We start from the raw sequence: 14,637 nt of genomic DNA, 5'->3' as shown, positions 1-14,637 counted from the left end.
CAAAGGACTGGAGTGTGCCAGTTTGATAGTGTGTAATCATATTTGCATAAAGATAAAAAGGAAGGTGTTATAGAACAGAGTAGAGCCTATGGTTTCACCATGCATTAAAGGTAATTTTAGACTAATTAGGTATAATTTGTTAAGGAATTCTTCCTGGCAATCACGACTCTGATTTTGTAATTATAGGACAATGCTTACTGTGGCTTTCAAAGGCAGCACAAAGTGCCCCCAAGGGGGTCGTGTCCCCACACTAGGCAGATCTAATGGTGCCACAAAAGACAGGTGTTTTGTCAGATTTCAGCCACACACTTTCACACCTGCAACGCATTAACTATAACAGTGACGTTAATGAAAACCAGGTGCTTTTTCCATAGCCTAAATGAGGAGCTGGCATTGAGGCTTTCGGTTTGCTACCTGGAGACTCCCCCATCTCTCTGTGGAAAAGTTTTGAAAGCTGTCATCCAATTTTTCTCTCTCTCTTCATTTCAAACTTTTCTCTCTCTCTTTGGTTCAGGAGGAAACCCAGGCGTGTGAGGAAGCTTGCTCTAACGTTCTCCTGTGCTTTGGTCTGTGTCGTCTTCTTCGAGCACCCCCAGCATTGTAAGAGTTAAATACAGGTTTGCTGCTCTGACCCAGAGGTGCCCAGATTTGGAGGGCAAATGGAGGGCGAAGCAAAAACCCTGGTTTTATTTGCTCGGCTTCAAGAATCTTGTGTGCAAAGCTGAATGTCCATTGAAAATTCCTAGCCCAACGCAATTTGCAGGAAGGAGTGCCGAGATGCAGAGTGTGAGCAGCAGCTGCTACGGCGCATGATCCGACCGAAGGGCCTTTAGTTGTTTCAGACTTGAAGGGCTGCAGTCTAATGCGAAAATGAGTAATGGATGCCTTAAGCAAGGGCTCCTTATAATAAAGCACAAGGTTTTCATTGTGAATGGGGCCGATGTCATTTTAATGTTTTGTTATGGACCGCGAAACTCAAAGAAAGCTCCACTTTTTATATAGAAGTCTATTTCTAGTCTATTCCACCCTTTTCTTTTCTTTTTCTTTTCTCTATTCAGAGTTATCCATTCACTCCTAAACAGTTAAGCAAAAGTTAATAATGGCTCTGCAAACCTGCCCTCCATTCTCAGCAGGAGGCTGGTTAATTATTTGACTTCTCCCTAGCACATGACACTACCCCGACAAAAACAATTAATGTTCCCACACTGAGGGGGCAAGAAGGTGGAGAAACCGAATGGTGGTGCTGAGGTGACACTCAACTGCGAAGCCTTAATTAAGAGACAAAACGTGTGAGCTGGACTTTCCTAATCGAGGCTGCAGGTGGTGGCTGGTGATGACGAAACATTCAGATGTTCTCTTGTGTAAGCAGCTACTTATTCATTCAAAACTAGCAAGGTAAGAAGAGGAAGGTTGGTCTGTAAAATTGGGATGGGAAACTGGTGAATATCCAGATGTTGCAATGCAGCCTCTTCAGGCCCTATAGGCATGGGCATCATGGGCTCCTCTGGTGACGGGACTCCTGAGGGGGCTGGGACATCAAAGTATTGCCCTCGGCTGTACTTGAGGGACAATTCCAACAGATTCCACATGAAAACGCTTATGTCCCTGTGGAGATGGCAGTACCGAATCGGTGGCACATGCCCTTCTGGCTTGCACTCTTTATAAAGACTTGAGGAATGAGATTACCACCCCTCTTTTATTGTCCATTCCGGGTCACCCAACCACTGCCACAGTGTCCTTTCTCTTGGCAGATCAAGATGAGCAGGTGACAGCAAAGGTTGCAAAGTTTTTAGCTGGGACAATCAGAATAAGAGCCACTATTTGACTATTGATTCAAAACCCTAAAATGTATTTTATATAATTGACTTTTTATTTCTATTTTTGTATGTTGTATTGTTGTTTTATTGCTATGGTCGATGGCTGATGCAAATAAAGATTCATTCGTTCGTTCATTCATTCATTCATTCATCAAAGTTTGAAAGCATGCCAGTGCAAGTAGATAAATAGGTACCGCTGTGGCAGGAAGGTAAACGGTGTTTCCGTGCACTCTGGCTTACGTCATGGTGTTCCATTGGGCCAGAAGCAGTTTAGTCATGCTGGCCAAATGAGCCCGAAAGCTGTCTGTGGACAAACACCGGCTCCCTTGGCCTCAAAGCGAGATGAGTGCCCCAACCCCATAGTCACCTTTGACTTGATTTTACCATCCAGGGATCCTTTACTTTTTACGTGTGTGTGTGTGTGTGTGTGTGTGTGTGTGTTTTAAACCTTAATACAGTAGTACCTCGGGTTACAGATGCTTCAGGTTACAGACCCTTCAGGTTACAGACTCCGCTAACCCAGAAATAGTACCTAAAGTTAAGAACTTTGCTTCAGGGTGAGAACAGAAATCACACAGAGATGGCGTGGCAGCAGTGGGAGGCCCATTAGCTAAAGTGGTGCTTCAGGTTAAGAACAGACCTCCAGAACGAATTAAGTTCTTAACCCGAGGTACCACTGTATGTAACTCAACTTTGTTTCCAAAACCAGTAATTGGAGCCCTGCATGCCTTGGCCTTCTGCCTCCCCACAGCATGCTTTAGCATTAAAGAACATGACTGAAATGCGCTGTCTTCAATGCGCATCATGTGTGGCCCTTGGACTGTGTAGTGGACAGCAATCTGAGCGCTGTCTTTCTAAGCACACAATTATTTTTAATTACCCTTCCACTGAAGCCAAACAGAAGACCAGCCAGGTCATCCTGAACAACATGGCTCATAAGTTTTATGAACCCTGTTGCATGGCACAATGCTGTGCGACACAGCCACCTTTCACGGAGCAGCCATCTACCCGTCAGCCAAGAGCACACATTGCTTTTGCTGATGTGCTACATCTCCCCTCTCAAAAGGCTTGTCATATAAGTTTGACATCGACTATTAAAATGGTTAGTGTTGGACTCGATAAATCTCTCATTACTATGCCCTTGCCTCTGAATTTCAAGCAGATGGTGGCACTTGTTATTGAGGGCGTATGTGTATCAGGTCTTTCCAGGCTGGTTTAATGGCCTCTTGTTAGTGTAGGATAACTCATTATCCGGCTCTGCCACAAACTGAAAAGACACAGAATTTCCTTCTTCTTACCTTTACCTGCTCACATTTTAATGTTCTGGTCAGACAGTTTCCAATGATGGTGTCTTTTTTGTGGTCCTGCTGGTGGTGGAAAAAGGCAAAAACAATCCTTGCAAAGATGGGATGTGGAGCTATATCAAGAAGAAGATACGAATGACTGCAAATTTCATTCTGTCTAACATTCATTTCTGTCCATGTACAAGTGACTGGGGGTGGGAGAGGGAGTTCTAGCTGAACCAAACGTATGCTACACACAGTTTTTGTTATTCTAATGAATTCTGCTGCTCCAGGTGTTGCAGCCTGAAGAGACAAAAGCCCAATTCATGTGTTCCACAACACACCAGTGGGTTTAAACTGGGAAGACACAGTGGATATGCACATGCTAGCCCCACCACTTTTCACACTTTTCACACCCACAAATGGAGCTTGTAGGCACATTTGGCGGAATGTAATTCCAAGTCTCCCTGCAATGCAAGCCTGTGGGAAGGATTGTTGGCACTTTCAACCAATTGCCCTCAGACCTTGCCCCCTCAGACCTTTGTGCTCAAGGTGGGAAGGTCCAGGGAGAGGGGGCACACCTGCTCCCACTAACCTGTTTAAAGCCTCACGTTTTCTTTCAAAAAGGGCTAAAGTGTCGCTGAGAGGAACGGCCCCCATGTGGTTGGTGTTAAATTGCAGCAAGATTTGCTTTCCGTGACACTGATACGGAAGCAACTTGCAGTTACAAACCCAAACAATTTCAGCCAAGTCCTATAGTTTAAGGTTACCAGATTTTATTTCAATGAATCCGGGGACACTTTTCAACTTCCTACTAAATACAGTGGTACCTCTGGTTATGAACTTAATTCATTCCGGAGGTCCGTTCTTAACCTGAAACCATTCTTAACCTGAGGTACCACTTTAGCTAATGGGGCCTCCTGCTGCCGCCGTGCCACCGCTACGCAATTTCTGTTCTCATTCTGAAGCAAAGTTCTTAACCCGAGATACTACTTCTGGGTTAGCGGAGTCTGTAGCCCGGAGTGTTTGTAACCCGAGGTGTTTGTAACCTGAGGTACCACTGTAGATGGATTTTGTCAGGGGACTGATTTGTAAATCTGGGCATTGTCCCCAGGAAACGGGGACATCTGGTAACCTTACTATAGTTGCAGCAGGACCAGCAGTGTGACTGTCACAAAATTTCTCCCCAACTTCTTTCAACTTTTGCGTGAAAAGGGGTGCTGCCCATTAACTCCACATACCAGGGGCTGCGTCTCCTCAACTTTTTTGGGGAGGTGGAGCAAAAGTGTGCAGCAAATAAGTATATGAACAGATTATAATCTTGATGTTGTGTACTTCTACCTTTTCTCCCCGCTTTGACCCGGCGTGTGAGAGAGGAGGCAGGGGGGATTCCTGAATGTGGGAGATTCTAGTTCTGTGATCTGCTGTTCGATAAAATTTGAGGTTAAACAGCAAAAAGTGTATTTTAAGACCATTCCTAGGGATCCTTTTCTTTAATACCCACAGTAACGGCAGTCACTCCCTCCTTTGGTTGGAGGAAGCCAAGAGATTTGTGGCTTTGGCAAGCATCCTAGAGCACATACACGCTGAATTGTTGATAGCAGTAATCACTCAAGGTTTGGGGGGCAGGATTTAATACTCATTTCTACCCCAGAGCCAAGCCCTGGTAATAATATATTTGATACTCTTTGGGTAATCTCTTACCTCTCGTTATTCTGCCACCAGTCAGAAGTGTGTGTGTGTGTGTGTGTGTGTGTGTGTGTGTGAGAGAGAGAGAGAGAGAGAGAGAGAGAGAGAGAGAGAGAGTTTACTTGATATTACTTGATCCTAAGGGATTTATTGATATTCGTGTAAGAAAAGGGTAAGGGTCTGACAAGAAAGCAAAAGAATGAAGCAGGGATGACAGTAAAGGCTTGGGGAGGACATCGACATGGGGGTAGGATTGGGGAAGAGTGTTTTGAGTCTGTCTCCCAAATCAGTAAATGCCGGATGTTGACCTTTTACTGTAACCAATGTCATCTGCAAGTTGTAACCTCATGCCATTAATTATAACCTAGCATATCTCTAGAGTGTTTCTGGACTATTTCTCCTGCTGGCATTAAAATTTCCTCCTACTCTCCCTCCCATGCTGTCTCTCCTTTCCATTCCCAAACCCTCTAAAGAGATCAGGTTTCACACTGCACTCTGAAATGAAATAAAAGGGAGGGTGGAGGAAACTGCTCTGGAAGAGAAGAACACGCCAGTCGATTTGTATGTACTTTTTAGACATGGGGCCTCATTTGGAGGGACGGCTTAGCTGTTTGAGAGAAACTTACTGCTGAGACTCCATCTGATTTATTTAGAACGATATGAAACAAGGAACAGGAATACATCAAGAAATTCCGATTAAAGCTGCACTCTTGTGTTCCCTTACTGCATGGAGTATCTCCATTAAACAAATAGGGCTGACTTCTCAGTAAATGTCTACAGGACTGCACCATCATGTGTTTGCGTCTCTCATGGAGCAGAGCAGCACTCCAGCTATATTCATTTGCATATTTTAATTCTTTCTGATACATGTTCGTTTAAAAGCCTTCTTTCCTAGCACCACAGAGCAGCAAATACGCAAAATAAATAAATCTCAAACAAGCTGTGTCAAAGCAGACTGAATTAGAATTCAGCTGAGTAAAATTTGTTTGCCTCTTTTGAGATTTTGGATTAGCCAATTAGATTTCAGACCTTCAAGTTCAATTTTCTGCCCAAGGAATAATTACCTTGTGCAGTTTCCTGTAGTTTTCTGGCTGGGCTGGTGAACTGCAGCATCAGGAAATCTGACTCTCAGGTTGTAGGTAGGTATGATTGCTGGAAGAAATATCAACAACCTCAGATATGCAGATGACACAACCTTGATGGCAGAAAGTGAGGAGGAATTAAAGAACCTTGTATTGAGGGTGAAAGAGGAGAGTGCAAAATATGGTCTGCAGCTCAACATCAAAAAAACAAAGATCATGGCCACTGGGCCCATCACCTCCTGGCAAATAGAAGAGGAAGAAATGGAGGCAGTGAGAGATTTTACTTTCTTGGGCTCCACGATCACTGCAGATGGTGACAGCAGCCACGAAATTAAAAGACGCCTGCTTCTTGGAAGAAAAGCAATGACAAACCTAGACAGCATCTTAAAAAGCAGAGACCTTGCTAACAAAGGTCCGTATAGTTAAAGCTATGGTTTTCCCAGTAGTGATGTATGGAAGTGAGAGCTGGACCATAAAGAAGGCTGATCGCTGAAGAATTGATGCTTTTGAATTATGGTGCTGGAGGAGACTCTTGAGAGTCCCATGGACTGCAAGAAGATCAAACCTATCCATTCTTAAGGAAATCAGCCCTGAGTGCTCACTGGAAGGACAGATTGTGAAGCTGAGGCTTCAATACGTTGTCCACCTCATAAGAGGAGAAGACTCCCTGTAAAAGACCCTGATGTTGGGAAAGATGGAGGGCACAAGGAGAAGGGGACGACAGAGGACGAGATGGTTGGATGGTGTTCTCGAAGCTACCAGCATGAGTTTGACCAAACTGCGGGATGTAGTGGAGGACAGAAGTGTCTAGCGTGCTCTGGTCCATGGGGTCACGAAGAGTTGGACACAACTAAATGACTAAACAACAACATGATGATCAGAACTATTTGATGAAGAACTACCAAGCACCTCAAAACAAGAGCACTAGAGCATGAGATGGTTTGATGGCCTCTGATCGCCACACAAAACTCCTTGAACATTGGAAAGATGCAGAGGAATTATTCATACATAGAAACTTATGCAGTGTCCACAAGCACACTGAATCCTATTTGTTGAGGGGTTTTTAATCTCCCTTTTCTCAAAGGCTCAAGGCAAATCTTATCACATGCAACAAAATAATCTCTGAACCCAAACCAGGAATACTGAGATAAGATGCTGCTCTCCAACAGAATTACATTCTGGTTTATGTGTATTAGAAAACCTGAAAATGCATGTGACAAGCTATGTATATGATAGAAATAAGGGGTGGAGGGTCAACCACCTCAGGTGTGGTCACCAATGCTCGTACGTGGAGTATTGGTGATATCCTGACCCAGGATGTTGGTCTTCATCAGGTTGATGGGCAAAATGGACCTACATTGGCTCCCAGTACGTTTCCGAGCACAATTCAAAGTGTTGGTGCTGACCTTTAAAGCCCTAAACAGCCTCAGCCCTGTATACCTGAGGGAGCACCTCCACCCCCATTGTTCTGCCCGGACACTGATGTCCAGCGCCAAGGGTCTTCACTGCAAGAAGTGAACCTACAGGGAACCAGGCAGAGGACCTTCTTGGTAGTGGCACCCACCCTGTGTAAAGCCCTGCCTTCAGATGTCAAGGAAAGAAACAACTATCTGACTTTTAGAAGACATCTGAAGGCAGCCCTGTTTAGGGAAGTTTTTAATGTTTGATGTTTTGTTGCTTTTTAATATATTCTGTTGGGACCTGCATAGACTGGCTGGGGAAACCCAGCCAGATGGGCGGGGTATGTATGTATGTATAAATAAATAAATAAATAAATAAAATCTTTTGGATAAGGATCCACCACACTTTTGTCTTGGTGCAGAGATGGGCCAGGTTGAACAGATCCCTGTTGCTCCTTGAAGGAATATTCAACTTCAGGAATATTCAGCTCTATATTGATGGTATCTTGTCACCCAGGGCTCCTTTGGAAGAGCAGGATATAAATTGAATTATTATTATTACTATTATTAATTCAGTGGAAAACTCCAGAAGGAAGGGAAATACAAACACCCCCCACTCTTTCTTATAAATGTAAACTAAGGTGTAATTTCTTGCCCCAAGGAAGCATGTTAAAAGTCAAACTTCGCTCCAGAGAAGTCACCATAGCTAATTATTCCATTTGAAATGGAAATATGAGAAAGAGGAATTAGAAGCAATGGAAACCAATGCCTTTATAGATGAGTTCATCTTATATGATCACTTAGAAATCACCTTGATGATTAGACAGTATATAAAATTAAATTGATAATAATAATATCGCCCTGCAAGATCTTGGCAATTTGAGGTTGGAAAATGTAAATAATGAAAAATCCCAGAGAAATAAAATACTTCCACATTTTCAAGATGGGGGGGGGCTTGGGGTTCTAATGTACAGACAACCAGCTCTTTCGTGTCAATTAAAAATCTCACTGTCCTGAGCTGGCACCAGAAAAGGAAACAGTAATGAAAAGCCCAGTAGAATGGGCCAAAAAGTAGTACCCTACTGGGAACTGCAATAGGACTGTCATGCTGGCAAGCATTGCCGCAAAACTGTGTTGCCCAGTGATGTTTAGTGAAGCAACATTCAGATTTCCCTATTTCGGGATCTTTTCCTGGCTTGCCGGCTGGTTTCGCGCAGAGGATTTGCAGAAGGATGTTTTGTGTGGCAAGCATTCAGATGGTAAGAAAACCATTTAGAAGTCGTAATTCAGCGTTCTGGCATCTGCCGCAGGCCCACAGCCTGTCTAAACGAATAACAGCCCTGCATCTCGTGGAGAGTCGGTGCCGCCTGTAATTCCTCTCCAACAAATTAGAATAGCCTTGCTGTTATTAAATGTTTCTAAGGATACAAATCTCTTTTCCATGCTCTAAACCCCAAGCTGAAAGTAACAACTGACAATGATGTAAGTGTTCATTTTTAGGTAGATTAGAGTCCCTCCTGGGCACCTCCAAACAATTTCCTGTGCTGGATTTTTTGGGATCCAAATCTTTCACTCTGTGGCTTAAATACGGTGTCCAAAAGGCTCGCTGAGAAAGCTGGGATTGCAAATATATATGTGCCTGCATTTCATCACCCCACTTACACTCACTGTGTGCACATCATCAGCCCATTGTGAATAACATTCAAGGAATATTGATCTGGGCACCATTGCTTTATCATATATAGAAATAACAAACTCAATTCTCCTAGTGTGGATTTGTATGTATGTGAACGGCATAGGGCTAATTCCGTATCCAGGGCAGCTGTATGCTTACTGGATGCTTGTGAAACATGGAACACTTATAAAGGCCATCTCCAACTCCTTGAAAAATTACATCAATGATGTCTCCAAAATTTTTTACACATCACTTGGGAAGACAGGCGAACTAATACCAGTGTACTGGAAGAAGCAAAGATCACCAGTGTTGAAGCAATGATTCTTCAACATCAACTTCGTTGGACTGGTCACGTTGTGCGGATGCCTGATTATCGTCTTCCAAAGCAACTACTCTATTCCAAACTTAAAAATGGAAAGTGTAATGCTGGTGGTCGACAAAAGAGGTTTAAAGACTGTCTCAAGGCAAGTCTAAAAAAAATGTAGTATAAACACTGACAACTAGGAAATACTGGCCTGTGAGCGCTCCAGTTGGAGAACAGCCTTTACCAAAGATGTCATGGGCTTTGAAGGCACTTGAACTCAGGACACAAGGGAGAAATGTGCTAAGAGGAAGGCACGGTTGGCAAACCCTCACCATGATCAATTCTGGCCCAGAAACCAATGTCCCCACTGTGGAAGGATGTGTGGATCCAGAACTGGCCTCCACAGTCACCTACGGACTCACTGTTAAAGCCATGTTTATGGAAGACAATCTTACTCGGCTACGAGTGATCACCAAATATAATGAAGAAGAAGCCACATGAGACCCTACCTGCCTGCGCATACTTTGCTGATTTTTTTTTGGCAGTCTGGGCCAAATATGTGCTTTTTAGTTTTATTTTCTGATTTCTGTGTGTTTGGTAGAAATTGCTTTGCATTTTTATTGTTACTTTATAGCTACTTACCTGATAACCTGTAGCTGGTAAAATGACTTCCAAGTAATTGGTCAATGTGAAGTTTTTGTAAAACTGGAAGATTTGGGTTTTTCATTATTTGGTATTCTGCAAAATATTCTGATGGGCATGCTTTGGCAGGTGGATTAATACAAATGTTTGTGGACTTGCTTGCATACAGCTGGATATTTTTCAGGAACTTATCTCTAGGCGCCAGGCAAAAGCATTCCTCTTCTCCCAAGCCTTTGGCTAATTAAACAATCTATGGCCTTTTAAGCTGGGGGGGGAGGGGAAGGGGGCTGTTGTTTTTGTTTGTTATTATGGTATGTATTTTTGTGTTTTTATATTGTGATGAGGTTTGTATGAAAAGTTGATAAATAAAATAAAATAAATATATTCATTGTTTGTTTTTAAAAAAATATCTAACTTTTATTCCATTGAAGCTGTACTTTTAAGCTGTAATTATGCTACGTTGAGAGAGTTTTGCAACAGAAAGGCTGTCAAAAAATATTTTAAAATAAATAAATAAGACTAAAACCCTTTTGCAGGTTCGTTAAACCAAGGATAACCATAACAACTCAGCTGGAGTTATAACGATTCCTGAGCGAAGCTGCTTGCCTTAGTTCTCAGAATCATACAGGCCCCGGATTAGGGGCTTGCCTTAAAACTGTGGCTTTGCTCAATTTGTTCTCTAGGCACTGCTGGGAGACTCCCCCTAACCCCAAGCTGTGATTTGGCTTCGTTCTGAGCTGTTCATGTTTTCCCCTTGTGCCCATCACGGCTCCCCTGCTCCGCCTGTTTTCAGAAGCAAAGCTGAGCTTGCAAGCTGTACTTGTGTGTGCAGAGGTGTAATACAATAACTCCAGAAGTAGCATGGATTTTGTGTAACGTGACTCTGCTATTAAAAAAAAAATCGAAATCAAAATAAAACCTGTGTCCAAGCCTGCCTTGCTAGAGTCCCTGAAGCCGGCCAGGTGATAATATTAAAAATTCCAAAGGCAATTTAAAGTAACCGCTTGCATTCCGTCCCCCTCCCTGCTTTCCTAAACTGTTATTTTAGATCCTCTCGGTGGATCAAAAGCTGAAGAGCCCTTCAATCAATTCTAGATCTTCTGCGTCCCCTTGCTGTTTGTCAGTGTTTGGAACCCTAGCCATCTATATTTCCCTGCCAAGGGTTTGTAACCAAGAGACCATTTTGGTTCCTTAACAGCAGGGGCGTAGTAACAGATGTGTACAGCTCTGTTCTCATGGGTTGCCCTAATCCTTCTCAGTTTTGAAGTGTGGAGGTGGGGGAAAAGGTACGAGGGAAAGAAAATAAAGTCCTTAATTCCCCCCCACCCCCCTACCCTCTGGAGCTATTAAATTGCAACTGTTCATACCAATCCACATTGCTGTGCATAGCTGAAATCCTCATAATTGGCCTGAATATGATTAAAGAAATCCCTCACCCTGGGGGCTTTTGACTCTGAATAAGTTCAGTTCATTTTGCTGACTGATAAGCGTTGTCACGTTTGATCTAACATCAAAAGTCTAAAGAGAGGAAAAGCAACCCAAAGTTTAGAATTTGCAGGAGGAGGGGAAGGAGAGGGAGAAACCGAGAAGAAAATGTGTTGAAGTTATGTGAGACCAAACAATTATACCTTTTCACACTGTACTCATTGAGTAAACAGCAACGGTTTTATTCCGGGGTGGTTTTTTTTGTTGATCAATGGTTGCCAGTGAAGAGGGAGGGATGGAGGGGGATTTCTCAGATGGTTGGTCCAATTCCATAAAAAGTATATAAAGGTAAAGGGACCCCTGACCATTAGGTCCAGTCGTGGCCGACTCTGGGGTTGCAGCGCTCATCTCGCTTTATTGGCCGAGGGAGCAGGCATACAGCTTCCGGGTCATATATATGTAGCTCATACTTAAAACAGAAGCACACTGATGTGTACAGCGATTTATCTTTAATTGTGAGGTGCTTCATTTCCCCACACTTCAATGCAGGTTAAGTACTGGTGGGAAAACAGACACATCTCACAATCAAGATCTTTCCTGCCTTAAAGTGTGATTTCTAAACACGGCAAATAATTGAAACCGGCTATGTGATTCTGAAAGTTGCAAACACAAATTCCTGCAGTAGGGAAAATAATGTTGTCTGCATTTGCTCTGGATGTTCCTGATGTGCCACGGTGCATAAAAAGATATGAAATGCAATGTAACAACTTTAAAAAGTTATGTTTTTGGTAAGTTTGTCTTTTCAAAAGTGTACTCTTAAAAAATAAAATAAAACATTTTTCAAAAGGGGTGGCGAACTTGATGGCTGCTGTAAAATCTGTACTGCTTCATAGCTGACAAACACAACAACTTCTAAACATGTCCCACAGTATTTTTCTGATTCATGTTACTACTGTGTGTGTGTGTGTATCCAGTTTATAATCGAATTGTGGAAACTCAAGCAATTTCCATGAAATAGTCTATCTACCTGTGCAGCAGATCCAACCCTGCTGGCTGTAGGAAGCTTTAGGGGGAGAACTGGGGCAAGCCTGAGCCATCTCATTATCTCTTTTAATGTGAGTTGGGGCTAGAGCAAGGAATCTGGAGTTTTCCAGTTGTTGCTTGGATGCCATCTTCCATCAGCTCCAGTCAGCAAGGAATGATGTGTGCCGTAGTCCAGCAACATCTGGATCTAAGTCTATGGGGCTGAGGATAGCTCAACACCCCCCAAAGTATGCGGGGACAGGGCTGAGCCCCCCCCCCCCAATCTTGAAGGCCCAGGCCTCCAGGACCTCCCTGTTGTGGTGGAGGACCCTCCTTGCACTGCCAGTGGACCCTGCGAGGCCTACCCGCAGTGTCAGGGGGCCTCATGGCCTCCTTCTGAGGCATGTGACATCAAACATGTGTCACACGTGTGACATCATGCACATTTGACAGACATAAGCACTGGGGTTGTCCACCCTGAGTCGAGGGCATATTACATAAAGGATTTCTTTGGAGGAGACCAGTGAGTATAGCCAAAGGTTGTGGCTGCTATCTCTGGAGACACAAAGAGAAGCAACCTCTGTCCCCTCTTACTGAAACTACCGTATTTTTCGCTCTATAAGACGCACCAGACCATAAGATGCACCTAGTTTTTGGAGGAGGAAAGCAAGAAAAGAAATATTCTGAATCTCAGAAGTCAGAACAACAAGAGGGATCGCTGTGAAGGAAAGCAGCAATCCCTCTTGCTGTTCTGGCTTCTGGGATAGCTGCGCAGCTTGCATTCGCTCCATAAGACGCACACACATTTCCCCTTACTTTTTAGGAGGGAAAAAGTGAGTCTTATAGAGCAAAAAATACGGTATTTGTCTCTGCCTTCATGGAACAGCTCACTGACCCTTAAACTGCTTGGTATTGCTTGCATGAAAAGTGCGAGCCCAATGGTGCTTCTGATAAAACATGGAAGGGTCTTGGGAAATGACACTGAGGACTAAAAAAACAAGAAATGACGGGGGCCTTGATTTTTTAAAAATTAGTGTGCCAAGGAAAATTTCCTTTGCCAGTAAGCATTAACATTTCACATGAGATACAAGAAGGGCGATAACAAAAGAATTGTTACCAGCTGAAGTGAAAACAATCCTAACAGCAACATCTTTTTATATACAGATGGCATAGTCTTCGTGATTTCTCCTAACAGTTCCTAAATCTGTATTTGGCAGTTTTCACTAGTCATCACTTGAAAAAGAAAAAAGAAAGAAAGAAAGAAAAACTTTGGTGTTTGCTTCTCCAGCATAATCATCTAGCATGTTGCTATTTGGAATACTACATAATTGTTTCTTTCTCCTTTAGCTTTCTTTCTCAATCCATTTGGATTGCAAGTTAGGAGGGAGTTTCACATGATGCATTACATTTTTTGTAGGGATGGCAGGATGTTTTTTACAAGGAGGGAGGGAGCCTGGGTTAGAGCAAAACAAATTATAGCAGGTGACTATAGAAAAGCTGCCCTGTGATTACAGGAAAAGTGGGGCAAAAACTGAGCTTGGAACTCCGCTATTCCTGCAAAATATTTTCGTGGAGGGAAAATCCTCCACATTCACAGCCCCAAAGTGCACGCCATTAGTACTTTTAGACCAATGAATACCGTGTCTTTCCAATAAATGTGAAGTGTCTTCACAATAAACAGCAGTTGCCTCATCCCTGAGGACTCCTGCTCAGGAGCAAGCCCCAGTGGAAACACTCAGTCCGCAGGAACCATACTAGGATTGTTCTGTAACTTTTCTGAGATATGACTTTTAACTTCCCTGTGATGGGACCATGGCCTAGTCCCTGCCTCTCTCCGTCTAGTCTACCTCATAGGGTTCTTGCTGGCAGCAGCGGAGGAAGCCACTCAGGTGCCTGGGGCGGTGTGCCCAGGGGCAGGGCGAGCTGCCCATAGGGGCAGGGCACACTGTGGGGCCCCCCCCGGAGTCTGCCTGCCTCCTCCCACTCAGCTGCCCTCAGTGGCGTAGCGTGGGGGGTGCCAGGGGTGCCAGCCACACCGGGCACAACATCTGGGGGGGCGCGAGTCCAGAGGGAAGGGACAAGTTCCTTCCTCCGCCGGGCTCCCCGCCGCCACCGCCAGCCTTGCGCCCTAGCGCGCGCGCCCCCCGCTGCCGCTGCCGCTGCGCTCCACTCACTGCTCGCAGGAGGAGCAGCCGCTGCAGCAGCGCCAACACCGCCACCGACGCCTGGCCGGGCACGGGCAGCCTCCGCACCCCGCCGCCGCCGCCATCCCCTCGGCCCAGCCACAGGCGGCGGCT

General features: G+C 44.2%; 1 long non-coding RNA gene across 1 annotated transcript in view; it reads left to right on the top strand.

The window, feature by feature from the left end:
* The window catches only part of LOC309522180, a 42,002-nt gene extending 40,144 nt beyond the window's left edge, over nt 1–1,858 (top strand). Inside the window, exon 3 of the long non-coding RNA XR_014214952.1 lies at nt 515–1,858. This is a non-coding gene — a long non-coding RNA (uncharacterized lncRNA). The remainder of the gene's footprint in view (nt 1–514) is intronic.
* The last annotated feature ends 12,779 nt before the right edge of the window (nt 1,859–14,637 follow it).

This window comes from Podarcis vaucheri (assembly GCF_965113315.1).
Source record: "Podarcis vaucheri genome assembly, chromosome: 17".
NCBI classification, from domain to species: Eukaryota; Metazoa; Chordata; class Lepidosauria; order Squamata; family Lacertidae; genus Podarcis; species Podarcis vaucheri.
The sequence above is the reverse complement of the archived record's forward strand: the minus strand, read 5'-3'. Positions and strand labels throughout refer to the sequence as shown.